This window comes from Aotus nancymaae, unplaced genomic scaffold (genome assembly GCF_030222135.1).
Source record: "Aotus nancymaae isolate 86718 unplaced genomic scaffold, 86718_ANA_hifiasm-v0.15.2.pri h1tg000014l, whole genome shotgun sequence".
Classification (NCBI taxonomy): Eukaryota; Metazoa; Chordata; class Mammalia; order Primates; family Aotidae; genus Aotus; species Aotus nancymaae.
The window spans coordinates 40216704-40244284 of NW_026988425.1; the positions used below are offsets into that span (position 1 = coordinate 40216704).

The 27581-nt window shown below is 38.1% G+C and overlaps 1 long non-coding RNA gene across 1 annotated transcript; it reads left to right on the forward strand.

Moving 5' to 3' along the window:
- The first annotated feature begins 583 nt into the window (after window positions 1–583).
- Window positions 584–15532, forward strand: LOC135274777 (uncharacterized). The gene is made up of 3 exons (XR_010342527.1): window positions 584–653; window positions 2012–2056; window positions 15200–15532. It is a non-coding gene; the product is annotated as an uncharacterized LOC135274777 (long non-coding RNA).
- The last annotated feature ends 12049 nt before the right edge of the window (window positions 15533–27581 follow it).

A 27581-nucleotide genomic window follows, 5' to 3' on the forward strand; every position in this document is an offset into this window, starting at 1 on the left:
AACCTGTTGAAGTACTCTTTCAGAGCGTCAATAGGTTGGTGTGTGTGTCCCCTGTCAAGGTAACTTTCTTATGTTTTCATAGAGGTCACCTGGAACCAGAGCACTTAAGCTCAAATATAGACTGTACTCCCCTCCCTCAATATCATGGCACAAATAGATGCCATTGGTCTCAATAAGGACCAAAAGATGCAATATATTAATAGATGGATCTATTTCCATTCCCATCACCCAAAAGCAGCATGAAATGCCTGCTTTTTCTGATGTATGATTTTGAAGTTATGGGATGGGGTTCAGCAAAGGCATTAATAGCGACAGAAAGCAGACTGTTTATTTCCCTTTCATAATATGAACCAGAATCAAATAGTTGGAAGCCAATTTTGAATCTGAAGCAGATAATGTTTCCTGTATCCTGTTATTATTTTTCTCCCCAGCATGTGTTCAACGAAGATAAGTCCTGTGAATAATTATCTGACTCCATAAAAACCATTAGGCCAGAGTCCAGTGAGGTACCACAGCTGTGCTAGGGACCAGATAATAGAAAAAGAACAGCATTCAAGGCTTTTCATCTTATCCATGTATACCATGAAGAGTGTAGTGGACAGAAGACAGGACTCAGAGTGAGGTGGTCCTGACTTCCCTGGGCTGGCATTGAGGTACTGGGGGTGGGATTGGAGTTAGAGCCAGCAAGAAAAGTCATTTAAGAAAAGAGCCAAGAGAACTGTTGTTGTTATTTATCTCTTAAAACCTAGAGATTGGGATAGTTCTGTCTTTCTTCCTCATGTTACTATGGAAGAATAGGATGTGACCAAGATGTTACAGTAAACTTCAGGCTCTTAGATAAAGCCAAATGACAGGATGTGATCGATGGTTCAAGGGCACAGACTCTGAAGTTCTTTCTCAGGAAGTGCCTATCATAGGCTGAACCAAACCAAGTCATTAGAACATGTGTAATTCTGTCCTAGTAAGGCCTAAAAGTTGGCTAATGTGCTGGTGCCTATACTGCCTTCTCTGGCCAAACTACAATGTTTGCTGTATTTAATTAATGGCTTTCTTTTCATTAAGACTGCTGCCACAACCGAATGGAGATTTCTCAGCCTACCAAAAGGATAAATCTGACCTCTGTTTGCCTATGTTCTTGAGGCTAGCTTTTTGCTTTATTTTTTAAAAACTGTCTTAAAGATATGAGTTTAGGCTAACATTAGTAATAGAAGGAAATGTCGGCAAATCTCACTGACAAGAGTGAGTGAGAGCCTCAGGGGTTTGTGCTCAATGGCCAGGTTTCATCCAAGAGCATTTGTGTCTAGGTGTCAGAATCAGGACACTTTCTTTTTCTTTCTTTCTTTCTTCTTTCTTTCTTTCTTTCTTTCTTTCTTTCTTTCTTTCTTTCTTTCTTTCTTTCTTCTTTCTTTATTTCTTTCTTTCTTTCTTTCTTTCTTTCTTTCTTTCTTTCTTTCTTTCTTCTTTTTTTAAAATTTTTATTTTAGATGGAGTCTTGCTCGTTACCCAGGCTGGAGTACAGTGGTGTGATCTTGGCTCACTGCTACATCTGCCTCCAGGGTTTAAGCAATTCTCCTGCCTCAGCCTCCTGATTAGCTGTGATGTCAGGCATGTGCCACTATGCACGGCTAATTTTTGGGTTTTTAGTAGAGACAGGGTTTCAGCATCTTGGCCAGGCTGGTCTTGAACTCCTGACCTCATGATCCACCCATCTCAGCCTCCCAGAGTGCTGGGATTACAGGAGTGAGTCACTGCCCCTAGCCCAGGATATTTTTTAAAAGGTGTAGATGGTTTCTTCATGATTAGGTTAAAAGAGATCAACTCTACTCACTGGGAGCCTATGTTTTAAATAATGAAATGTTTTCTATCTAACTAAAAATACACAGAGTCAAGCTATGTCTGTATGACATCAATACATAGAGAATGAAAGTGAAATATTTACTCTTTCTCTGGATAATTTGTTTCTATCCTATAAACATTTCTGGTGCCTGAATATTGTTCTGTCTTTTAATAGATTTGTACTGATACTTGCAAGAAAGAACGTGTCAGAAAGACCATGGTAAGTTAAGAGGTAAATGTTTAGAAAAAGGAATGAACAGGAGAATAAGACTTAGGAAGATGTAATGGTCTCTTGGGGCTAAATCAAGAGAAGTAACAAAGAGACCACATATGCAACCACTGAGCACAAATGTAGTTACAACTGCTGCAATGAGTGGCCGTCTCCCAGTAGTTTTTGCTTTGGTTTACAGCATGTCCACACTAGTCTTGGCTGAAGTTAAGGGAAAATCTGGTTTGCACAAATATTTATTCTTAAAATATAATGTCAGCAGTTCCTTAATTTGAAAAAAATTTGAGGAAATCATCTGAGGGCAGAAAACAATGGCTGAAGGAATTTTTAGAGCAAACCATTTTGATATTGGCAATAAATTATCGAAGCAAAAATGGAAATCTCACTCCCTTTGTCTTGCTTTTTTAAGACAAGTAAAATGTTTACCTGTTATCCAGGGCATACCTTTGTAGACCAAGTGAATCACTCGAGAAGAAAATGTCCTTATGAATAAGAGGCCCATAGGGATTGGAAGCTGTTTTCTAATATATGCCAAATACTGGCATTTCTTCCCTTTGGAAGAGAATGACTTGAATCGCATTTTTGTTTATATCAAAAATGAGAATACAGTTTCCTTAGGATGCTCTGGCTAAGCTCTTTCATTTAGACATGGGTATTGCCTGGGAGTGATTTAAGCTCTGGTCATTGTCTGTGGAACCTTAGAAAAAACTACTATCCTCTGACTTCAGTTTTCATATCTGTAAAACATGGAGATTAATTTAGAGATATTTAAGGATTCCTCCCAGCATTAATATTTTGGAAATCTGTATTTCTCCCTGACAGTTCAGAGAAAGAGAAGAGAGGCTCGTAGAAACCATGTCTTTAGTACATGTCCTGTTGATTATACATAATAAAAAATAAAGATAATATTGTGGTTTAAGTAATGAAGACATTTTTATGTTTGTGAGCAATTGTGTTTTCTATGCTAATCTCCAGTTAGGAATTACCAAACAAATAGAATTTGTGGTGGTATGCTTAGTATGTATATAGTTAGGGACTTTTCTCCATGCCCAAAGAAGTATATAGCAACATGTAACAGCCTAATTTGTGAAGTAAGGTCTCTTCATTAAAATAGCACAGGAATTTTGGAGAAGATAAACAAAATTCAATAATACTTACAGGGCTCTGGGTTTTAGCACCTCAGGGGGAAAAGAGATGCTGGACCAAAATGTGTTTTTAGGCAGGCAGATCTGTGAGACTCAGAACATGTTGGCCTGGCCTGCCATGTGATGTGAACAAATCCCTTAGCCACTTTGTGTCCCAGATTCCTTGTTCGTAAAAGAAACGATCAAATATCTTCCTAGTCACTTTCAGTTCCAGAGTTTTATGACTCTTTGAGAACAGATTAAAATGTGGTCAATTACAAAGTAATAATATAAACAAATTGTACAATGCATAGTGTAAATTCTTAAGTAAATATTAGTAAGTTCTTCAAAGACTTATTTACATATGAATTATTTATGAGCTAATTAAAACTCATAGAGTCACATAACTTTAGACATGAAAGAAACCTTACTGGTGAGTGTTCAACACTTACTTCACTGCATGTCATGATTATTTGTGAATATGTCCCCTCCTTGAAAGTTTGTTGAGGACATAAATAGTCCATGTTTTTTCATATCATCAGTGCTTATATCAGTAAAGGTATAGAATATTTACTAAATAAAGATTAGTTAAATAAATTTTGCAGATAAAGAAACAGAAACCTGAAAAGATCTGCTGTGTAACTTCAAAGTTACACAGATAGCTAGAGTGAAACTTCTCCCTCTTCTGATACCCAATGCAGAGAGGGCTGGTTTCTTCTTAAGGTCAAATTGTGAGTTTTTCTAAAAAGTATCATCAGTAATAACATTTATTTATAAAAACAGACCTTCTAAGGATTTTAAGGCAGGACCAATAGAACTGAGGAGAGAGTAAGGCACACAGGAAACGTTCAGTAACTATTTACTGATTGATTTAAACATGAATCAAATTACTCTTATCTTCTTAAAAGTAATAAAATTATATTAATGTGGTAGCTGTCCCAAGATGGCTGCCTTCCTTTCTTCTGTGCCTATATTACGTGCTATTCCCTCACCAAGAGATGAAGCTTATTCCACCACATCCTTGAATCCTGCCCTGCCACTGCTTTAACATAGAGTATAGCAACTGCTTTAATCAATAGAGTACTGACCTTTCGGGGTACAAGAGCTTTTGCCTCGGTCTCTCAGAGGCAAAAGCCACCATGTATAAAGTTCAGTTTCAGTGCTGAAGAGGTACTTAGACTACATGTAGAGAGAACAAGGCCCATCTCAGCCCAGCCTTCCAGCCACCACCGCCCTGGCCCTCGGAATGTGAAGAAAGCTGTCTCGAACCCTCCAGAACAGCTCATCTTCTAGCTAAATATCACAAAGTGACCATAGTCAGTGCCTCCAGGAGCAGAAAAATTATACAGCTGTGTCCCACTTGAATTCAAGTCAGATAAAATCTTGAGATATAATAAAAGATGGTTGTTTTAGGTCATTTAGTTTTGCGGTAGTTTATTATGAAGCAGTAAATAACTGGAACACTTCTTTATTGAAAAAGTATATAGTTTTACATTTTGTACAAGTGAAATTTTGCTGACCTCCTACTCTTATCCCAAATGAATACATGTTAGAAAGATTTAATGATGCAAATTTCAAGCTTTGCTATGTTAAGAATATATCTGGGATATCAGCATTAAGAAAAGCTATCTAGCTTCTTTATTTTAGAGAAAGAAAGTTAATTTTAATGTGATTTATACTGTATAAGCTACAGTTTCAATTTCTTTCCCCATAAATGTAGCCCTAACTTTTATAGAGAAGCCAATTTAAGCAGTAAAAATTTGTCTTAGTACAGGTATTTATTTTGCCAAAAGAATCCTTAAAGAATGACTGTTATATATATATATATGTTTCATTGCCTTTCTGCCCCCTTTCCTTATCCTTGATTTACTATTTCCATTTTCACTTAAAACTCCTTACTCACTTATGTATGGATTTTTTTCAGGAAATCTTTATTGAATCCTGCATTCCTAATACAGTCCTAGGCACTTACAAAAAGGGTATGATTACTAAGAGATATGCATGTACATCAAAGAACGAGGATTCTATTACAGAAGAAAAATATATTAATACACAGTGTCCACAAGGTACAATAAGTCTAAAATAGAAGTAAGGGCAAAGGTGAATGGGAACTTAGTGCCTACAAAAGTAAGGGAAGTTATCCCACAGAAGGTAAAGTTGGGACTTGCAAGTCAAATTTTGCAGACAAGAAAACAATAGAGAACATTTCAGAGAAAGAGAATGACATCTGCAGAAGCATGAGAAAGTAAGGCCAAAATGGCAAAACGTCCATTATGAATATAGCAAAGGATTGATGGGAGGGCGGGGAATAATAAGAGATAAATAATGGACTACAACAGTTGTGGGTTGAGGGCACAGAGTGAAGAACGCATGGCATGAGCCAACAGTCAGTTAATATTTACCCAGTGTTCCCTAAAGGGTCTACTGAGTGGCTAGCATGCCCACCTTCACCCCCAACTGATTAGACCTGGCCTGCAACTAGTCCATCTTTTGACTTGAATGTGACCAAGCAGTTTTTCTCTCTCAGACATTTGCCTTACTAGATAAGATCAATGCCTGTACCTGGCCATACAGTATGCTGAACCAAATGGTTATGTATGCATGAGGTCAGTTCTGGCTTCATGGCAAGCCAGGATCACAATCAAGTGGGCAGTAGAAATGCTACAGGCCTTGTTGAGTCTGTGAATAGGAAAATGGAACTGATGTGCTGAGAAGGGCAGAAATGAAGGGCCATGTGATCCGAATGAAAATTAGAGTGAGACAGAGCCATGAGGAGAAGACCATATCTGGGAGAAGGGTGTGAGATTCGACAGTCAGGCCAGAGGTAGCAGAGACATCAGCTAGATGGGGACTTGGTTTCATTCATTGGTTCTGACAGTTATTTCTGACTTTAGAAAGAAGGGTTCTCAGGTAACCTGATGTCAGCATCCAGACACTACACTTACTATTAGGTGCTCTGAGTCTACATGGAGTGTCTGTGAAATAAGGCAAATAAAGTATAATGTATACTGATGACTTCCTATCAACTGAGGTGATGGAAAATGGCTGCAAGGTTGAGAAAATTCAAAGCATGTCCAAATGGGTCACCTCTCTCTAAGTGTGTTATGATGGATTGGCCTTAGCTTTCTTCCACTCAGGTTATCCTAATTTGAGGAATGAGTTCTCTCCATTCTTCTGAGATGTGTTGCTTTCTCTTTTATTAATGACCACAGCTAATGTTGGTAATGCTCCATTGACTTAATCTACATAAAACTCAGCAAGGGCTGGGTGTGATGGCTTGCTTGAGGCCAGGAGTTCAAGATCATCCTGGGTAACATAGTGAGATCCCAACTCTAATTTAAAAACAAAAACCAAAACAAACCAGTAAAACTCAGAAAGTCCTCACTTTAGTCTCAGTAGTGTTCATACATTGAAATATTAGATATGAGACCTCAGAAAACTTCACTTTTTAAAGAAAATAGTGTGGCACCAGGCTGTGAAAAGCTGGAGTGAAGTAAGCTAGGTTTTGCATTGTGATTTTCTTACCCCTGAGACCTTCAGAGTGTGGTTCTAGAGGATACTTCATGTAGGCTATGGTTGCATATCTAACAGAACAAATGCCTAAACTATAATGGGACATTTCCTTTGGCTGGCACAGCTGTTGATGCCTTATCCACAGCTGCCCTTGGTTTTCCTTTTCTTCTGTGATACTGAAGAGCAGGAAGAATGGGTGTGACAAGTAATCCATGGAAGCAGCAGGTATCTTTAAGGGGGTCCACAAGCTGCTTGAGACCCGCTGCCTGTTGTCATATCACATCCACATTTCAAAGGATCCAAGGCCCAAACTCTTTTAGAAAGCAGTTCTTGACTTCAGAGCAACAGTAGAAATCTTTACTTTTTTCCAATACAGTTTAGAAGAAGAAATTAGAAAAGGGGAAAATAAATCAAGCAATGAGCAATGAGCAAAGGAAGAAAAGCAACAGCAACAAAAGAGTTTCCTCTGAGGAAGGTCACAGTTGAGTTTTATTTGTGTATTACTGGCTGAGATATAAGGGCATTTTAAACCACAGAGCTGCTTTTTCTGGTTGATGTATTAGCCAAGTACATGGAGTCTAACTGCCCTTTGCTTACCACCAGGGTGCACCAGTGCACACACTATTCCAAACTTCTAACATCACCAGGGTTTGTTAGCCTTTAATATTTGGGCTAGTCAAGACTTACTCACTTTTGAAAAGACTGTTTGGAGGGAATCGAACTTGTAAGACACTGTTTATCATACCACAATTCTGAAATCTTCTGGATTCTAAAAATTACATCTACAGTCTGCTTTGCTACAACATGTATTTTAAAAGGTAAATTAACTCACATGCAATTGGTAATTAGGGGAACTATGTTAGCATAACAGGGCAGACAAATTGAACCAGACATGATGTTTCCCAGTATGTTCTTCACTTGATATGATCAAGGGTAAGTTTCCTTACAGTTAAATAAAGTAAAACTGTAATGATATTTGCAGATCTTAAAAAAAGTTGAAAAGTCTCAAAATGTCTTCTGTTTAGTCTAACATAGCAGCTGGTTAATGGCTTTAAGACCTGCTGTGCTGTCCATTGTGCCAGACTATCTGAGGGTAGTGTAAATGAGGATTAGAACCTGGAAAGACATTTCCCTGTGATAAAACAAAATGACAACAACAACAAAATACATTCCTGAATCACATTTTTATTCTGGATGTAACTGGCCTGTACTAAAGCAACTGTTTTTAAAGACCTCCATTTCCAAGGAGAAAGCTTTAGACGCCAGAGAGTAAACTGACTCAGGTTCTAGGCAAAGGCAAGTGGAGATTTAACTCTGCTAGTATTTGCCTTAGGATTGCCATTGCTTCTGTTAGCACCCTGGTGGAACAGTGCTGTAGGTTTTCAGGGATCCGTTTCCAACACAGCTTTTCCCCATGAAACCTACTACATTTAATGTATGATTTTTTTTAAAAAATGTGAGAATGCATAGATAGATAGATAGATAGATATGGGATAAAAACCTGTGCCTAGAATTTTTCTTAAACATTTGCTTAACCCTCACTAAATGCCAGACATTTTTCAAAATACTTTATATACATTAACTAACTTAATCCTCAAAACAATTTAATGAGGTTGGTTCTATTACTCTTCTTTTTTACGAATGGGAAAAATATGGCCTGGGGAGAATAAATGAGCAGCAAAAGAATGAATGTTTTAAAAGGATGTGGATCTGGATGGGCGGGAGGAGGAGGTTCCATTCTTTAAGTTATGCCCATGGGAGGGCTATCTTAAAAGGTGAGTTTATTGGGAAATAAGATTTCATTCGAATGAGACTATCATGTAGAAGGTAGCATACAACCTCATTTGATGATAACTGGTTTTTACGCTTTGCCACATATGTTTAGATGCACAAGCCATTTCCTTTTTAATTCAATGAGGCACTTATTACTCTTTTCAAGCTTTTCATCAAGTTGTCAGTAGGTATTCTATATGAAGTAGTGCTATGTGTGATGAACTACAGTGATTGCACAAATTCATCTCTAAAACTGGTTATTATGGTAACTTGGAGTTAATTAACTGCAAATCCCTTTCCTCCCTCCTTCTATTCCTTCCTTTTTAGCCTCTAAGTTAGATTATCTACTGAGATTGGCTTAGCACAAAGTCAGGCCAGATATGGAATATGGAGACCCCATAAATCTCTTGCACGTAAGCTTCTAAAAGGCTCACTTGCTTGCTTTTCTACATATGAAATTGCTGCTTATAAAGAAATTCTTTCAGAAATTGATTTAATGGGAGTAAATGAAATTTTAATGGTAAACAGACATTGTTTGTGAGCTGTGTATGGTACAGGCTTCAGGCACCAGCAAGCAGAATATGGTAGGTCGTATTATCCTCAGCTGCCTTTCTGTGAATCTGAAGATTATTGAAAACCATTCTTGTTTCCATAATGAGTTCATAATGCAACAAAGAATGACAAGGGTTTACCATATCACTTTTTGATTGTATTCTGGGACTCTGGAAAAAGAAAATTCCATCATTGAATTACCATTTTATTTGACACTTCATAATGAAGCGAGAATGCATAAAAATAGGAAAATAATGCATGTGAATTTACAAAGAAAGAAAAATATGACATTGTATTTTACAATTCTCTGTTTCATTCTTTGTAACAAGATGCTTTTCTGATTTATTTAAAAATTTTCCATTTGGTGCCAAGTACCCGAGTGTTAGTTATACTGCCAAGAACCTGAGGGTTAGCTGCACTCTTCTTTTGAGAACAAATTTGGACTTTAAGGGATCCCAGTAGTTACAGATTAGTGTTTAGTGTTTAGCAAAATGTAGGCTAAGGATTGTGTCTCTCAGAATCATCCCAAGTGCTTGTTAAAAAAACATAAATTCTTAAACCACAGTCCTATTTACTAAATTACAATATTTGGATGTGGAGGTCTAGACCTGAACATTTTTAACAAAGTTCTTATGGCTTTTACACATACTAAAGTTTTGTGTGTGTAAAATTTGGGTTTAAATCACTGATTTAGAAAATTCAGAGAATTTACAATAGGTATAGTTATTGCAGCCAGGCAAAAAAGCCATTGATTGATTAGTTACTACAGATCTCAAGTTTTTTTCTGATTGGACCGACTTTATTTCTTAATCCAAATGAAGAGAGTCAAATAATCTACTTGGTCAGTTGAAGACTGAGCACCAGGTCAACAAATCAAAGTCCAGTGTGCAACCAATCTCAGAGGTCTTGTTTGACTGAAAAATGACATTGTAAACAACCTATATACAAAGTTTGCCAAGACAGTCGAATTGACTTATGAGTGCAGAAATAATCTTAAGACTAACACTACCAGCAAGATCATAGATAGGTTTAGACTTATCCTAAAATCTTTAGTTTCAGAAGAGGAAACCTCTGAATTAAATATTGATACACATAGGACCATGCTAAGTGTAAGACTGTCCTATGTATTGATACACATAGGACCATGCTAAGACTGTTTTCAGTAGTAGTTTGACTTCTAAGCAGCCTTTTGACACTGCTGAATACTCCTTTTTGAAATAGCTTCTTCTCTTGGCTTCTGTGCTTTAACATTGTGTACATGAAGGTGGCTTCACTTGGTGGCTTAACATGTTTATTTCTCAGTCATGTTGAGTCCAAAAGTGTTTTTCCCCAGGGGATGGGGCAGTTTTCTGGCTTCTTTTGGAGGCTGACATGAACAGACTAGATGAAGAAGAGAGCAATTGTTATGGGAAGGTCTTATGCATCAGCTTTGAGAGTGACATTTATCACTGTTGCTCTCATTCCATTAGAGTTCAGTTGTATAGCAATACCTAACTGCCTCGGGGGCTGGGAAATACAATCTAGAAAGAAAAGTAAGCAGGTTGGTGCTCAGTGAACAATCTCTACTAGACAAATTCACCTCGTTTTCTTAATACCTCTTTTTTTGCTCTTTCTCAAATGCATCTGTGACTTTTTTTTCACTACTCAACCCTGAAACATTGGTTTTCCTCGTGGCTCTATCCTAAGCCTCCAACCCTTTTGGTCTTCAAACTTTCCCTGGGCAATCTCATTCTTTCACATGACTTTAATGTGCATCTCTAAAGTCCAATTGCTACTGAATCTCTACCTCCTCCCCCTGTGACATTTGAGGTATGTCAACCTCAAATGTGCAAAAGTGAACTCTTGAGCATCCTGATTCATTTCTCCTTCCAGTCTTTTTCTGGCACAGTAAATGGCAACGATCTGTTTCAAATTGCCCAAATCAGAGACCCAAGGGTGCTCCCTGACTCCTCCTACCTTTCCCCTCATCATCGAATCAGTCATTAAGCCCTGATGATTCTAGTTGCTAAATATCTCTTAAATATAACCATTACTCCATGTCCATCTCTGCTATCCTAGTAAAGTCCATCATCTCTTTCCTGGTTTCTTCCCATAGTCTTGCTCCCCCTCAATCTACTCTTCACATTGCCACCAGAGTCATTTTTAGAAAATTAAATTATTTATTTTTTTCTCTGCTTTAACTCTTTCAATGACTTTTCTGTGTTACCACAATAAAGTCCAAACTCTCAAACGTGGTTTATTATGTCTTCCATGATTTGGTCCTTCTATCCCCCTTCTTGACCTCCAACTCCTCCTCCCTCACTATTTTTCTTTAACATACAATGTTCTTTTGATTATAGCATAACGTTTTTTTCCCTGGATCTCTGCTCATGTTGTCCCCTTTACTTAGATCTGTTTTCCCTGACCTATATGAAAGTCTAAATACTACTCATTTTTGGGGTTTAAGCTTAAACATCACTTCCTTTCAGAAACTTACAAGAATTCCTTAGTTCATATTGGTTCATATTAGAAACCTATAAGGATTCCTTAGTTCAGGCGCGGTGGCTCATGCCTGTAATCCCAGAACTTTGGGAGGCCAAGGTGGACAGATCACCAGAGGCCAGGAGTTCAAGACCAGCCTGGCCAACATGGTGAAAATCCATCTCTACTAAAAATACAAAAATTAACTGGATGTGGTGGTAGGCACCTGTAATCCCACCTACTTGGGAGGCTGAGGCAGGAGAATTGCTTGAACCCAGGAGGCAGAGATTTCAGTGAGCCAAGATCACACCACTGCATTCCAGCCTTAGGACAGAGCAAGACTCCATCTCAAAAAAAAAAAGAAGAAGAAAAAAAGAAGATTTTGGGCCAGGCATGGTGGCTTACACCGGTAATTCCAGCATTTTGGGAGGCTAAGGTGGGTGGATCACCTGAGGTCAGGAGTTTGAGATAAGCCTGACCAATATAGAGAAGCCCCATTTCTACTAAAAATACAAAAATTAGCTGGGCTTTGTGGTGCACTGTAGTCCTAGCTACTCAGGAGTCTGAGACAGGAGAATCACATGAACCCGGGAAGTGGAGGTTGCAGTGAGAAATCACGCCATTGCACTCCAGCCTGGGCAACAATAGCAAAATTCCATCTCAAAAAAATAAAAAAAAAGAAGAAGCCCTGCTTACGCTTCTGTGACACTTTGCAATTTATTATATTTTCTTGTTTAACATGTTAACTTATCCTCACTCTTCTGCACTCTGCATAAAAGCAGGATTTGTGTCAGTTGTGTTTTCTGTTTCATCTCCGGGATTCTTACTGGGCATGGAGAACTTTGCTGGTGAATGAGTAAAGTTTCTAAGTGAGAAACTTAGCTAGATATTGTCATATTCTGCATGTGCTGTGATACAAATGGTTGCTGGTGTGGTCTAGTTAAATTGTCTGTGAAATCATTTTCCAGAAGTCCAACTTCTGATGGCATCTTGACATAGCACCTTCCAATCACTTTCTTTGATGAGAAGAATAGAATTGCTTTTTGTTTGCACATACTTGTTCGTTTCCATTACTATCAACTTCCTCAACAAACTCAGGCAAAGCTAAGGAGTGATTTCCATAACACTTCCCAGAGGAACACAATAAAGAAAATCAGAGAGACATCTGTGCATTGTTTTTAATCTCCATTAGCCTTTTATGAACTGTAAATTACTCGAGAACAGCTGGGCAAGAGGGAAGAAAGAGCTATTTTGTTTAAGAAAAGAGGCATGAACATAATGACTAATTTGATGCTTTCAAGTTTTATTATATGCAAAGTTACAGTAATTTTCTTAACTTATAATTGACTATTATAATATTAATCAGGAGACATATTGAGTATGTACATAAAGTGGGGAGGGACAACTGTAAAAATGCCAGCTAACTTTGGAAAACTCAGATGGAAAAGGTGGATGCTGGCTAGTGCAACACTGATCTCCCTTCCAGCACTAAAAAACTGATTCTTCTGGTTATGGAGTACTCTGCTGTCATTCATGATTGCTTGGCCAAAGACAGCTAATCACCCCTAAGGTTACATCCTTTTCTCCCGTCAGGTTGCTTTACTGACTGGTCGCCCCTAGCATGTAACAACCTGGACCTCTTGACCCAGCTTGGGGCAACTCTTAAGGATTATCAGCTAAATGTGGAGCTTCCCATGTGGTTGGCTGGGGTCTCCACTTGAACACACACAGCCCACGTTCTCCTTCTGTCCAATAATGCTTCCTTCTCCCTCCCCATAGGTATCCGTCCTGGAAACACTCCCTAATAAACTCACTGTATGCTAATCTCCATGTGCTGTCTCAGATTCTGTGACACACACCTTCTATGCTAGGCTGCAAATTTAGTCTCAGATAGGAATTTTTTTTTCTCTATTATTCACTAACTTCTAGATGGTAAATTGGGAGATGAGATATGGTTTGTCCAGCAAGAGGGGCAAGAGAGTAAGGTTGGGTTTGAGGATGGAAGTAGGAACTGAAACTTGAGGCAGAGGATAGACAGACTCCTAGAAGCGTTAGCTTTAGTTAGGTAGAATTATTTAACCTTGCTAGGTAACTTGTAGGTTTTGCTATGAGAAGGAACCTTTTCTGCCTCTGACCAATAAAGAGTTCTGTGGCTCTTTCCATAATTTTGCTTTTATGTTTTGTCTTAAACTGCTAGTTTATTTTTTTTTAAAGTAAGTAGCTTATAACTCAGTATTTTTTAGGATAGAATTTGGATCTTATGCTTCACTGTTTCCACAGAGATTCTACCTCAGTACCTTGGATGTCCAAATAGTATAATATAGATAAGTTGTTATCAGATAAAGTTTCTTAAAAATAAATATCTACATAGCCATGCCTTATTCAATTTAGAATTGAATTTAACTTAGTCCTCAGCCTGGCCCTTCCACATTATAACTTTTTTTTCATCCAATCTGATTTTAAGATGTTATCAATACCACTTTTCAAGCTTGGTTAAATAAAATAACTTTTCTATTATCAATACTTCTTTATTTACTGTCATGACTAAATATAACAATCCCATTATCATATAGAAAGTGACTCTACCTAAAGCTGAGAACCTAGTATGCACCAGGGGTTATGCAGAATACTATACCTGCAATCTTGAAATATTCTCTGGATCCTGAAGAAATATGTGCCCAATGGTTTTTTTTTCTATTTGTAATATTTTATTGTGTTAAATTCTTTTAGGAACTTGACTGATTAGTCTTTCTTAATTAGAATGATTAACAAAAACTCATGCCTTATTCTTGCCATGGAACAGGAAGTCAAGTACATTGTAGAGTCAGTTCTTAGGACCTGAGCATTTGGCGATGAGACCAGCTCTTGTGGGAGATGGCCATTCATGCCTGCCTACTGAATCTTATTGGCGTTTTAATTTGCGTGTCCGATTTTCATTGCTGTTGGAATTGCTTTTAGTATGTCAATGAAAGAGTGAGTGAGTCGGTCATTCAAAGGAAGGAAAACAGCACAGGAGACCAAGAACCACAACAAACTAGGAAAGAATAACATAATTAAACACACCTGTGTGACTTGGCGAGCCTAGAGGAAGGTGTTGCAAATCTCGTAAAAGAATAGATTGTGAGTATAAGCAAATCTCTCATACTATGAAGAACAGGAAACTGGCAAAAACATAGATTAGAAACTTGTCTCATTTCAGCCTTTACTGAATCCCCATTATATGTATTCCTTTCGCTGTGCTACCCTCCCTGCCCTGGAAGAGGCAACGGAGGGGGATACTGATGAATACAATTATGACGTCACTACCCTGATGCGCATGCTGGCAGAGGAGACAGAGGAGGACCAATACAATTCTGGAAACAGTAACCTGTGTCCAGGGGAAGTAATGCTTTCAGTCTAAGTTTTTAAAAGGTTATTTCAGGATTTTTTTTTAGGAAAAAATTAGGCCCACGTGTTGCTCTTACTATCTTTTCCAAATAATCTCCTTAAGAAAATTTTCAAATGTAAGTAGGAGATTGCCCAAATAACATAAAACGTATCCTCCTACTGACAGCAGGTTTACCGAAACCATATTCTGTGAGCACAACTTTACCCACAAAAGAGATCAGTCATACCTACATTCTAGTGAAAATGAAATTTCTGTTTCCTGCATTTATTTGTGTAATGTGGTGAAAATCACTCCACACTTCTCTCCCTTATGTTTTACCTGCAGCAAGTCCCTGTGGATGTTTCTACAGCATCTCGGAGGAAGCAAGAGGAGAAAACAGAGGGGAGAAGGGGTGTGGACATGAAGTCAGTGGCTTCAAGATGCCAGAATCTCAGACCAGACACAGAGGCACAGCTGTGGAAATATGTATGGGTTTATTTTCTGTTATCTGCCGTTTCTATTAAAAAACCCTTTGAAAAGTAAAGTAGATGGTGGCTGTTAGTAGATTGCCCCCCTTTTTTGAGACCTTACCTTACAAATATTTTCTGTCTATATGAGTCAGTACAGGACAGAGAACAGAGCCTTTGGATGTACAGAGACTTGATTTGGATCCAGCTCGGCCCCTTAATAGTTGTTATGATAAAAATGTGTTATTCAACACCAATTAATTTAGTACTTGTAAATAGCCAAGTCTTGGGTTCTTTAAGTTCTGTGTATACAAAGGAAGCAATAGCAGAAGAACTATATATATATGTGTGTGTGTGTGTATATGTGTATATATGTGTATATATGTATGTATATGTATATATAGATATGTGTGTGTGTGTATATATACATATATATATATATAGACAGAGATGGAATCTCACTCTGTCACCCAGATTGGAGTGCAGTGGCACAATCTTGGCTCACTGCAACCTCCACCTCCCAAGTTCAAGTGATTCTTCTGCCTCAGCCTCCTGAGTAGCTGGGACTACAGGTGCATGCCACCATGCTCGGCTAATTTTTGTATTTTTAGTAGAGACGAGGTTTCACCATATTGATCAGGCTGGTCTTGAACTCCTGACATTGTGATCCATCCGCTTCAGCCTCCCAAATTGCTAGGATTACAGGCATGAGCCACCACGCCCGTCCTCAGAAGAACTACATCTATTTATAGTCTGAATTGTTTTTGTAAATATGGGTAGGTCTTGTTGGACTTTGATTTGTTTGGTGGGCAGAGATAAAATATCTTTCAGCTGAGGAAAATTAGATTGTTTTAAAATTTAAGTATCAAAGATTTAAGTCACTGTTCCCTCTTCCTATATAATCTTTTTTTCCTGAAATACAACGGGTCATCTAATCAGTAGATCATAAAAAATCCTGTGATGATATTTTTAAAAAACACTTTTCAGGAAGCTTATAAAATATGTAACTGGATTATTGAAATGAAAGTAAGCTGTCAGAATATGTGGAAGTGAGTCAGGCTGGAAGTAGAGGTAAGGCATGAAAATCACTGTAGCAGCAGACTAGGGCAAGCGTCGTTAGCCAACCACGGTATTTAACTCTGGTCTTCATTGTAGACAAGGCCAAAAAACCAAAGACAGTGAGATATGAAGTAAATACATTAGGGAAAACGTTCTCTTTCCTACTATTAAATCCTATAAGAAACTTACATGCCTATATGTAAGAGACAGAGAGATGTATTTTCTGCATATAACAGGAAAACCCCAAATAAACATGATTTAAACAAAGTGGCAGCTATTTCTTTCATGTAAAAGAAGGTCAGAAATAGAGAATCCCAGCATGCTTTGGGAATCTTCATGGTGTCATCACAGACCCAGTCTCCTCTCTGATTTTCAGATCTATTGTCTTCAAGATATGTGGCTTTCATCCTCACAGTATCCGGCAGCCCAAGATGCTGCTGAACTCTGACCATCACATCTGAGTTTCAGTCTGTCAGCAAGAAGAAGGAAACTCCAGAAGTTATTTGTCCCTTCCCATTTAAGAAAAATTTTCAGGAGTTGTATGCAACACTTATGTTTTAATTTTATTGGTTAGAATTTAGTCATGTGGCCACATCATGTAAGAGTATAGACTTGGCTGGGAAAAGTAGTCTTTTTGTGGATAGTAATGTGTAATAGTAAAAATAATAAGCAACTGACAGTCACTGCCACCAACAGGAAATAACAAAATGGATGATGTCTTTAATGACAGTTTTGCAGCAAATTCAAATATGGCATTTATAGAAATGTGTTACCAGAGGCAAGAGAACAGAGTCCTGTGGCCACAAAATAGCTATACTATTTTACTTAGCTCAGGTCTTGGGCATTTCTCCAGGAGAAGTAAATGCTGAAGCTCCAGAAAAATAATTACATATTTAACATGTTGACTCTAGTTCACTTCCCTAGGGACCAAGCAACTTTTAAAACATGAAGTTCTAATAAGGGAAACATAAATCCAGTTCTTACTCATGAGATGTAATTGATGCATAGTGATATATTCTTTTGGCCTTCTAACAGGCAATAGATACACAAAACTTTTGCCTGTGGTTTCTGTAAAAATTTAATTGTGGGGAAAGTGCCTTGTGCAGAGCAAATATGTAATCCAGATGTGAGGAGTTCTCCCTAACCCTTTAGGTCTAATGAAGATGTATTTGAGCCCCATTGCCTGGACTGTGGAAGAAGACCAGAGCCCTTTTCAAGATTACCATGAGCTTCAGAGGGACTCAGGTTCTTATGGTCACCTCTGGTTCTGTATACCTGCTTGTACAAATTGTCTGTATTTTGTTTGTTTGTTTTTTTTTTTGCAACAGAGTTTTGCTCTTGTTGCCCAAGCTGGAGTGCAATGGCACGATCTCAGCTCACTGTAACTTCTGCCTCCCGGGTTCAAGCGATTCTCCTGCCTCTGCCTCCTGAGTATCTGGGATTACAGGCATGCTCCACCACACCTGGCTAATTTTGTATTTTTAGTAGAGATGGGATTTCTCCATGTTGATTAGGCTGGTCTCAAACTCCTGACCTCAGGTGATCTGCCTGCTTCAGCCTCCCAAAGTGCTGGGATTACAGGCCTGAGCCACCGCACCTGGCCCAAATTGTTTTTATAGATTAACTTACTCATGTTGTTCCTCTTCTAATACTGTGTGGAGGCTGAGATAAGACTTGGATATTTTTCCAATTTTCCATACACATAAAAATGCAAATCAAAAGAAAACTTATAACAAAACCAGAAAACTGCTGTGGCTGTGGCTCAAAGACTTTCCTGAAATATATCAGAGTAGAAAAATACATCAGATGTACGGACAAATTTAAACAGTAGACATATTTGGGATAAAAAGTCTTTTAGCCACTACGCCATTTGAGACATTTTCTTGGCAACTTTATTCTCATTTCTGCTTTTGCTAATCCCTTCTTATATGGTTTGGCTGTATCCCCACCCAAATCTCATCTTGAATTGTAGTTTCCATAAAATCCCCACCTGTCTGGGAGGGACCCAGTGGGAGGTAATTGAATCATGAGGACAGTTACCCTAATGATGCTGCTCTTGTGATAGTGAGTTCTCACGAGATCTGATGGTTTTATAAGGGGCTTCCCGGCAGCCACTTCGCTCTGCACTTCCCCTTGCTGCCGACATAGGTGAAAGACGTGTCCGCTTTCCCCTCCGCCGGGATTGTAACTTTTCTGAGTCCTCCCCAGCCATGCTGAACTGTGAGTCGATTAAACCTTTGCTATTATCACAGGGAGCCAGGTTTTGTTGATGTCATTCCTACACTGAACTACCTTTGATCTATGGCCTGCTTTTAGGATTTTAGCAGTGAAAATGAGAGCCCTTAGGAGGCTGAAATTAGATTATGAATGTAAAAGACAAATCACATTGCCTGCAAATAAGTGCACGGTAGTTATTTAATACGTGTTAGGTATTGTTACTAAATAATCTTCGATCGATACTGCTTTTCTCATTGAGAGAAATGTTGAGTGTTTATTCTTCTGGTGCAGAGTAGTTTTAATTTGAATACAGAGACCTCCAGAATCTGGGTTTGGGGCCTGAGCCTAAGTCAGAAGTCATGGTCAGCTGGTTCTCAGGACGTGTCAGTTCTTGATGTGATTTTGTAGGAACACTGGACTGCTGGTTTTCTGTTACTATAATTCAGTTGTGAAAATGCAGCAGCTAGCTATTTTAAGAGTCAACCAGGTGAGCACTGTCTATAGTCAATTAACTAATGTAGTGAGAGGGAAAGATGATAACTATCTTTTAAAGTGGCTGATATCTGACTAAGCTGATTTGACTAATGATATTAAATTTGAGCTTCACAACCGAAATGAACAATAAAAAGTTACAACCAGCCAACATCTTGAGAATGTCTTCCCCTCTGTATCTTTACTTCTGCCTTGTAAACCTCATCTCTCACTCTCTTCACTAACTTCTCTCTTAACCTGCCTTCTTCCCCCACCACCGCTCTTCTACCTTTAGAAGAAAGAGGCTCTTCTGCCTCTTTAGATCCCTTGCTTTAAGTTTTCATGATTTAAGAACTATAGTACTTTCCTTTTCCTTAGAATTTATCACACATATTCAATAAAAGACCAATTTATCTTTTAAAAGTAGGAAAACTATTTTCCACTGTAAATAAAGCACTCTCCTATTTTTCACACTCAATTGAATTTCCCTATACAATATTATTCCTTAATTGAAAATGGCTTATTCTAATGGGTGCAAATGTTCCTCTCTATAGATTCTCAAGTTATTTAACAGCCATTTCTTGAAAATTTGTTATATGTTGGACACCGAGACAGATGCTGTAGATTAAATTAGATTTGGCTCCCTTCCTCAAGGAGCATGTAGTATATGTGGAAAGATGAGACATAAAATACACAATACACAATTTAAAATACTGGTTCAAGACCTTATATAATAAACCCCCGACTGTATGTCCTGATAAGAGGTTGAAAACTTAAATATGCCAGATTCAGGTTAGTGATACAGTTATATTGTCTCTAATTTCCTAACAGCAGACTAAATTCTGATAAAAGGCACTTCCCAGTGCTCTCTAAAAGGAAAGCAAAACATGGATTCATTTTCTTTTAGAATGAAATCTGTAAGAGTGGCACAGCCATGAGTCCTATTATACAGCGATATTTTCTCTTTTCTGAAGATTATTACAGTAGATTTTGCCCCATATTCTAGATTCACTATCTCTGGCACTCACTCAAAATAGAGTATCATTTAAAAGAAAGACACTTCTTTCCTGATATATATGACTAATATTTCATTTAAAATGTCGTTTTAGATGTAATAGTCAAGTCCTGGGTCTCAATTAGGTAAAGGTAGTCAGATTCTCTATAAAAGGAACTGAAGACAGAAAAAGTAGCTACTTTTTTTTTTTTAATGTAAGAAGGAGAAAAAAATACTTTCTTAGATTACTCACTGGTTGTCTGGAATGGGTAATAAATTATGTAGCCTCAAGAAGTCCTTAACTAGGAAGAAGAAAGTGTCCTTTCTTACTGACATCTTGGGAGGGGGTAGATGAGAGAGGCTGACCACTTTCACCCTGAAGATGATATGTGTTTTTAACTCACCCTTGCACCTGAGAGGCTCATGGATCTGTGGCCTCACCTGAGATCACAGGTCAGCGTGGAGAGAGCCAGATAAGGATAGATTAACTTTCATAGGTCTTTCATATATCTACTTGGATTTTGATTTATTCTATAAGAACAACTGATTTCTATATGGAGGGAAGGGACAATATTACAGGATAGGAGAGGTCGTTATTTATATACTACCATCAGTTCTCAAAAATAGTGCTTCCCTGATTTGCTTAACAAAAGGAAGCTTCCCAGAGCATTTGAACTACCTTGGGCATAAGGAGAAGAGGGGGTTGTGTAGGGGTGGGGCAAATGGAAAGCTAGAGATTATAGGCATTTGACATGTTGAGAAAGGTGGTACAGTAAAGTGAAATGGCTTGACTAAACAGAAAAAGTAACTGAGAATTTCAGGACCTCTGGCATAGGGGAGAGCTAGATTTATGAAGGAGCTTGAAATGAAATGGGAATCTATTGTTTAGTGGGCCTGAGATGTTTCTGATTTTGAACTCGTACGCGCGTGTCTGTGTGTGTGTGTGTGTGTGTTTAAATGGTAATCAATGCATATTTTTAAATGTTTTCGATACTTACAAAGATATATAACAAAAGTGCTCCTATAATCACTGCCTCTTACACCACCCAATCTCAACATTGGAGGCAACTGATATTACCAGTTTTTTTGTGTGTTCTTCCAAAGGTGTTTTATGCATATATAATATGACTGTATTCTCTTCCTTTGCCAATATGGAGGAAAGCTTTCTGAGAGTTACAGGCTTTGAGTAACAGACAAGCTCCAGAGCATTAGAACTGGCCAGAATGCCAACTCATTTTCTTGAGAGATTAAAAACAAAACAAAAAAACAAAAATAATCTGCTGAAAATAGAGCAATACATACAATAGTTTGAGTATTGTGCAGCTGCCTTGTGTTACTGGACATACATTAAAATAGAGGAGGCATGACTTATTAAGGGAGTTAGTAAGTTACAGTCCTCTTTTGCTTAGGGTACCTTGCTCCTTTGCTTGGGTTACCTTTGCTGGCAAGGTAACCCAATTCCTCAAGGCCAGAAACTATGCTTTATTTATCCTTCTATTTTCCACTTAGTCTAGTGAGTAGACACTTTATAAATACGTGACGGATGAATGACTAAATGAATACATTTCTAAATAATCAACCAAGCCACCAAACAATCTGTGGCTTAATTTCTTTCCAACAATGTGTATTTTCATTTCAGCTTTAAGTAAAATGAAGAAACAGGCATAATCATTCCATTTTTAGTATTGCTCTGTGGCAACATTTCGTGAAATTCAAGGTGGCCATTCTTATGTCAGTTTTGCTAGGTTAACATGTTAATGAAGAAATACTTATATTTTAAAATTCTTTTTTTGTCTGTTTTATCTTCAGTTTCCAAAAGAGCAAAACATCTGTGTATCTGGAACAAAAGACAAAATTAAAAAAAGAGATTAAGCACTTATCAACATTTTTTAAACATAAAATTTTAGCACTAGAGGGGGTGATAAAATCAATCATTTAAAATGTTCTGTATGAAGGGGGTTCAATTTAATTAGTTAATTTACTTAAAAGATGACTCAATCTGCACAATTAGAATATCAATAAAAACACAACTTTTACATATAAAACAAACTGAAAGAATTTCCATTATTATGATTGCTAAAACAACAACAACAAAAACATTCTTTGCACAGCTTTGCTATCAGGAGCCTTTGCATTTGACATTTTGGAAGCAAGAAAAGGGAAGGGCTTGACAAGTTGAAAAGCCAATTCATCATGATGTCTGACATTTGGAGCTGATATTATCATCTGCAGTTTAAAATTCAGAATTGATAAAGTGCAATCATATAATATAGGCCAGCAAACAAAGGGTCTTATTGAAATGTATGTACTCTGGGAAAACAACATGGAGTCACAAAAAGTTGATGGTTTTGAATTTGAATGTTTAATCCTCCTCTTCCCATCCCCAATTTCTACAAAATAGTGAGTTTCTACCTTCTACAAAAAACGAAATTGTATGTGCAGAAGACCTAATTTTTTTATAGAGGGATTTATAAAGCAGGATTTTATATAGTGGATTTAAAAATACACTATATGACTTTTCTCATCATGGTTAAGAGGCTTTTCTTAAACATGTATCGTGATATTTTTGACTGTTTGCTTTATTTCTAATCAAAATATGAAAGCACATGAAAATATGTTCAATGCTACTATGGAGATTCTGCTTAGGACACCAGTAATAGTTTTTACACTGCTATGTGCTTATACATAAGATTTACTTGTTAGGGATTCCTATCTGGTAAAATCAGTAGGTATATTCAGGAGCATTTGCATCAGATCATATCCAATGGGGGAATTCTTCAGCAACTGTGTTATAACTGAGCAAGTTGTAAGGAAAGTGTGCCACACTCTGAGATTGAATCAGGAGTCCTTTATTGCTGGCAACCGAGAGACGGCTAACGCTCAAAATTCTCTCGGCCCCAATGAAGTGGGTACGATTTCTTTTATATATCTTCTAGGAGAGATGGGAGGGGGAGTCTAGCTGAAGTGAAATTTTACAGAAGCAGAACAAGCAAGTTAGTTAAGGAAGCTGGCAACCAGGAGGCAGGAGGTTCCCAGGATTGTTGGTTACCAAGGGGGGTACACACAAGCGGTTCCCATGATTGCTGGTTACCAAGGAGGGTATTCACAATAGCTGGGGGACTTGCCAAGCAGGATGTGGTTACATCGGTTACAAAGTTCTGGGTACAGGGTGACCCAGCTGTGCACCTGAAGGAGAGAATGGTGGGGAGGGAGAGGCTAAGATGGAGTCTGTCAGGCCCACATCTAAGATGGAGTCTGTTAGGCTGTTACAACTGTAGCCTCAAAAGTCACAGAAGGTGCCTCTCAGTGCCCAGATGATCTCCTTTCCTTGAATCTGATCATCCACTTTCCTTTTCATCAAAGGAATCAGCATTAAGATTGAGAAATAGGCATCAATGATTTTATGTGCATTTCTTTCCTTGTCTGGGATTAATGATTCTGTTGTTTTCTCAAAGTTTGGCTTGATTCATGTACTGTGTCCAGATTTCTTGCAGTTACTCTTGGATCAGCAAAGCAAAATATTCCTTTTATTCCTTTCTTACAAATATTGCAAGAAAAAGCACCTAGTGATTTGTACAATTGACAACTGCAACCACTGCTCTAGGGCAGAGTGAGGAGAACTCATATTCTCTCTAATATAATCTAGAAGTGCCTGTTCATCTACCTTATGACTGAGGCATGCATTACATTGCTGCTCTGTGATCTAATTCAGAGGAGAGATAGCTGCTGCATTTACAATTGATATATAAAAATAGCTGGTTGCACTAGACACTATCTGACGTCAATGGAATCATTAAAAAGCAGTGACCAGTCTGTAGAAAGTCTTGGTTGAAGCTAGTACAGCTCAGTCTGCAGATACTTAAGCCATATCATTTTTTCCTTTTGACAAACAGTTATCTTTTCCTATTGCAAGGTAATTTTCATCAATCATTTAGCAAATATGTGGTCAAAGTTCAAGTTCTTTTCACTACAGCATAGTGCATAATTCTGTGTTAACGGTTAGCCACATTTGAGAATGATTCATATTCTGTGGCTATAGTAGGAATGGATTTATGAGGACCCATGGAAATTTCTCAGTAGATTCCTATGTAATCTGAAGCCCACAGACTAACTTTTACTATATTAGCTTCTACCACAGGCTTTTCTAGAGGTGACTGATGCAGAAAGCTACTGCACTCTTAATAGTGACCAATATAGTGCTGAGGTCTACTTGCAGATTCCTTCCAGGATATATAGCTTGTACCGGGAACCAGATATGAATATAAAAATGCCAGACAGAGTCAGGCTTATGAGCCTGCCAAATCTGTTATTCTGTAAAACGTGCTGCTGTCCTTCCTTCAATATGAAGTCTTTTCCCCATTCCTCACTATCAAGCTAAATTTGATTCTGCAAATGATCCTGAGAAGTCTTGCCTGACCACTCTGACACGTTATCTTTCCCCTTCCTCATCAGACTACTTCAGTTCTTGGTGATTGACTTAGCTGAAACCGTCATCAAATCTCTCTTACTTGTACTTTCCCAAAAGAATGCCTGCCTGAGCCCTGTTTACACCATCTTTCACCATACCTTAGTTGCAATTTTTCTTTCTTTTTTTTTTTTTTTTTTTTTGAGATGGAGTCTCACTCTGTCACCCAGGCTGGAGTGCAGTGGTGCAACCTTGGCTCACTGCAACCTCTGCCTCCTGGGTTCAAGTGATTCTCTTGCCTGAGCCTCCCGAGTAGCTGGGATTACAGGCATGCACCACCACACACGGCTGATTTTTGTATTTTTAGTACAGATGGGGTTTCACCACGTTGGCCAGGCTGATCTCAAACTCCTGACCTCAAGTGATCCACCTGCCTCGGCCTCCCAAAGTGGGCTTAACAACTGCCAATGTCTCCCTGTGTGAGAGCTCTCGTACCTCTATGTCTTTTAACCGGGCCAACTCACTCATGTCCTAGCCAGAGGCCAACTAAACAAATCTTTGGTCTTTTAGGCCTTTGAATCCTTGATTTTTATTCTCCCCTTGCTTTTGTTATTCATTCGTTCCTGCAACCACCTGCTTTGTGACACTCTTACCTTTTACCCCTCACCCTTTACAGATTTAGCACTCTTAATGTTAGGCAGTTGTGTTCTCTTTTTATTTTTTACCTAGATAAATAAGATTAGTGTTTTCTTTTAAACATGGTTTCCACTAGTCCAATGAATCCTCAGGTAACTACTTTGCTTCACTAGTATCCAAAACAGTATCCAAACCTGGGTCTCATACTGGAACATGGTTTACCACCTTCTTGGAAATGAATCAGGCACTCTCCCATTATGGCAGAATAAAACCTATGGCACAATACACAAAACCCCAACCCACCATTTCAGACTCCTCTTCTACCAATTCACTTCCCACCATGCACCTGTATATCAGCCACTTAGCCCACCACAATCTTTCATTCTTTTCATCATCATGCCATGCTATGTCATATCTTGAAAACCCTTCCACTATTCTCAATTTGACACATTAATCATTTAATATCAAACTTAAATGTCATCACCTCCAACCAATTTAATTGATTCAATATATACATTCCCATGAAAATACATATTTATCTCTAACGCAAGTGCTTTGTAATAGCGTTATATTAATCTTTTTTCTTCCCTAAAACTTGACTTTCCATAATGAAAGTTAAGTTGTATATATTTATATCCTCAGCACATAACAGTCTGTCAAATGATGGTTCCTCAACAAGTGTTTGTTGATTGAATAACCTACAGTATACATTTGAGTGTATCTTGATTTTTTTTTACTTATACTGTCTAATAACTAAGTGTATGTCATCTATGCATTATTGCCTCTGATTACTCACAAGCATAATGTGCTGCAGGTATTATTTTTATTAACCTGTATACTATCTTTGTCAGTGTTGAGAATTTATATTTGATGAACTATTTTCTCTTGATATTCTGCTTTCTGTTTTATCTGTAATATTTTCATTTATGAATATTTCCTTTCAAACTTAAAATTTTAGACTATCATTTCTTAGGAAGCCACTTAGATGATGGAGGATTAAAGTTTGTTAGGCCAGTTAACCTGGAAACCCAGGTGGAGGAGAATATTTGTCACTATGGAGATGTGTAATGGTACCTCCTTTGGTCATCATTTAATTCAACATTTAATAATTGAGACATAGTTTTATTTCGATCCAGACTCTGTTTCTAAATAGATCTGGAGATTTTCATGTTGTTCATGTCGTTCTTCAATTTGTGTCTTCAGCGAGTTAATGCAGCTGCATACTCAAGACTATCCCATCACACAATTATCTAAAACCCATATGTCCAAAATGTGAACCAATGATCCATTTTTCCAAATGTGTGTGTCCTGGAATTTCTTCCATTTTCATATTTAGTATAACAATATCTTGATTTTTTTTCTAGTTAGAAACATGAGAGTACCTTTAAGTCCTTTTTCTTTGTGACCACCCCCCATATCCAGCCTAGCATTATATCCTGTGTTTTTAAACCCATCTACTTTTCTCCACCCCCATTGCCATTATTCTAATCCAAACCATCATTGTGTCTCTCCTAAATTCTTGCACAGTCCTTTTATTTGCTTCCTCCAATTTATTCTCCACATAGCAGCCTAGGAAATCTTTCAACAAACAAATGTGATTACTTCCCTCTCTTACTTAAAATCCTTTAATGGCATCTGATTGCCTTTAAAATAAAGTCCAAAATGCTTCCCATAGTCCACATGACCTTGTATAACCTCTTCAGTTCCATCTCAGCCTCCTCCAGCCTCTGTCTTCATGAGCCTCACTGAAACTGTTCCTGATATACAAGCACTTCATGCCTCTGCTTAGGCTGCACCCCATGCTTTTCCTGAAACTTCCTCCCTCTTTGTCTGGCGAGTACCTACATATCCTCTAGAACTCAACTAAAGCACCACTTCTTCTAGAAGCCTACTATGACCTCTTGATTAAGTTATGTACTACTTTTGTATGTGCTCTCACCTACAACTCATACTTTCACTTATATATTTGATCACATTTGTGATTATGTAATTGTGTAATAGTTTCTTTTAGCTTTCTCTGCTATCATGCAAGCTTATTCTAAGAGGACAAGTATGTTTATATATTGCTCATCTTTGTATCTATAGAAAATAGGAGAGTATCTGACATAGTGGTGTACAATTAAAATTCTAATTCACTGAATGAATGAATGAATGTCTCTTTTCTGTGAGGGTTCAGCTATTAGTTGAGACTCTAGATTTTTAATTTAGGCTTGGGTGAAAGATTAACATCTCAATGGCCAAGTTGATGATAACGTCACAGGATCCTTAGGGTGTTGCTTCACCAGCCAGAAACCTCTGTGGCTAGGGGTGCCTTCTGCCTGAGTATTGCTTGCGCCTGCTGGATTTGTACTGTACACTCAGCCTGGCAGGCTGCACTCGGCTTGTGCTACTGGCCTGGATCCCACACCTGCCATGGGCCAGCCAGGTGCAAAGAGGCAAGGGGTCTGTGGGTGAGTGAGTTCGGGGTCCGGCCACTGC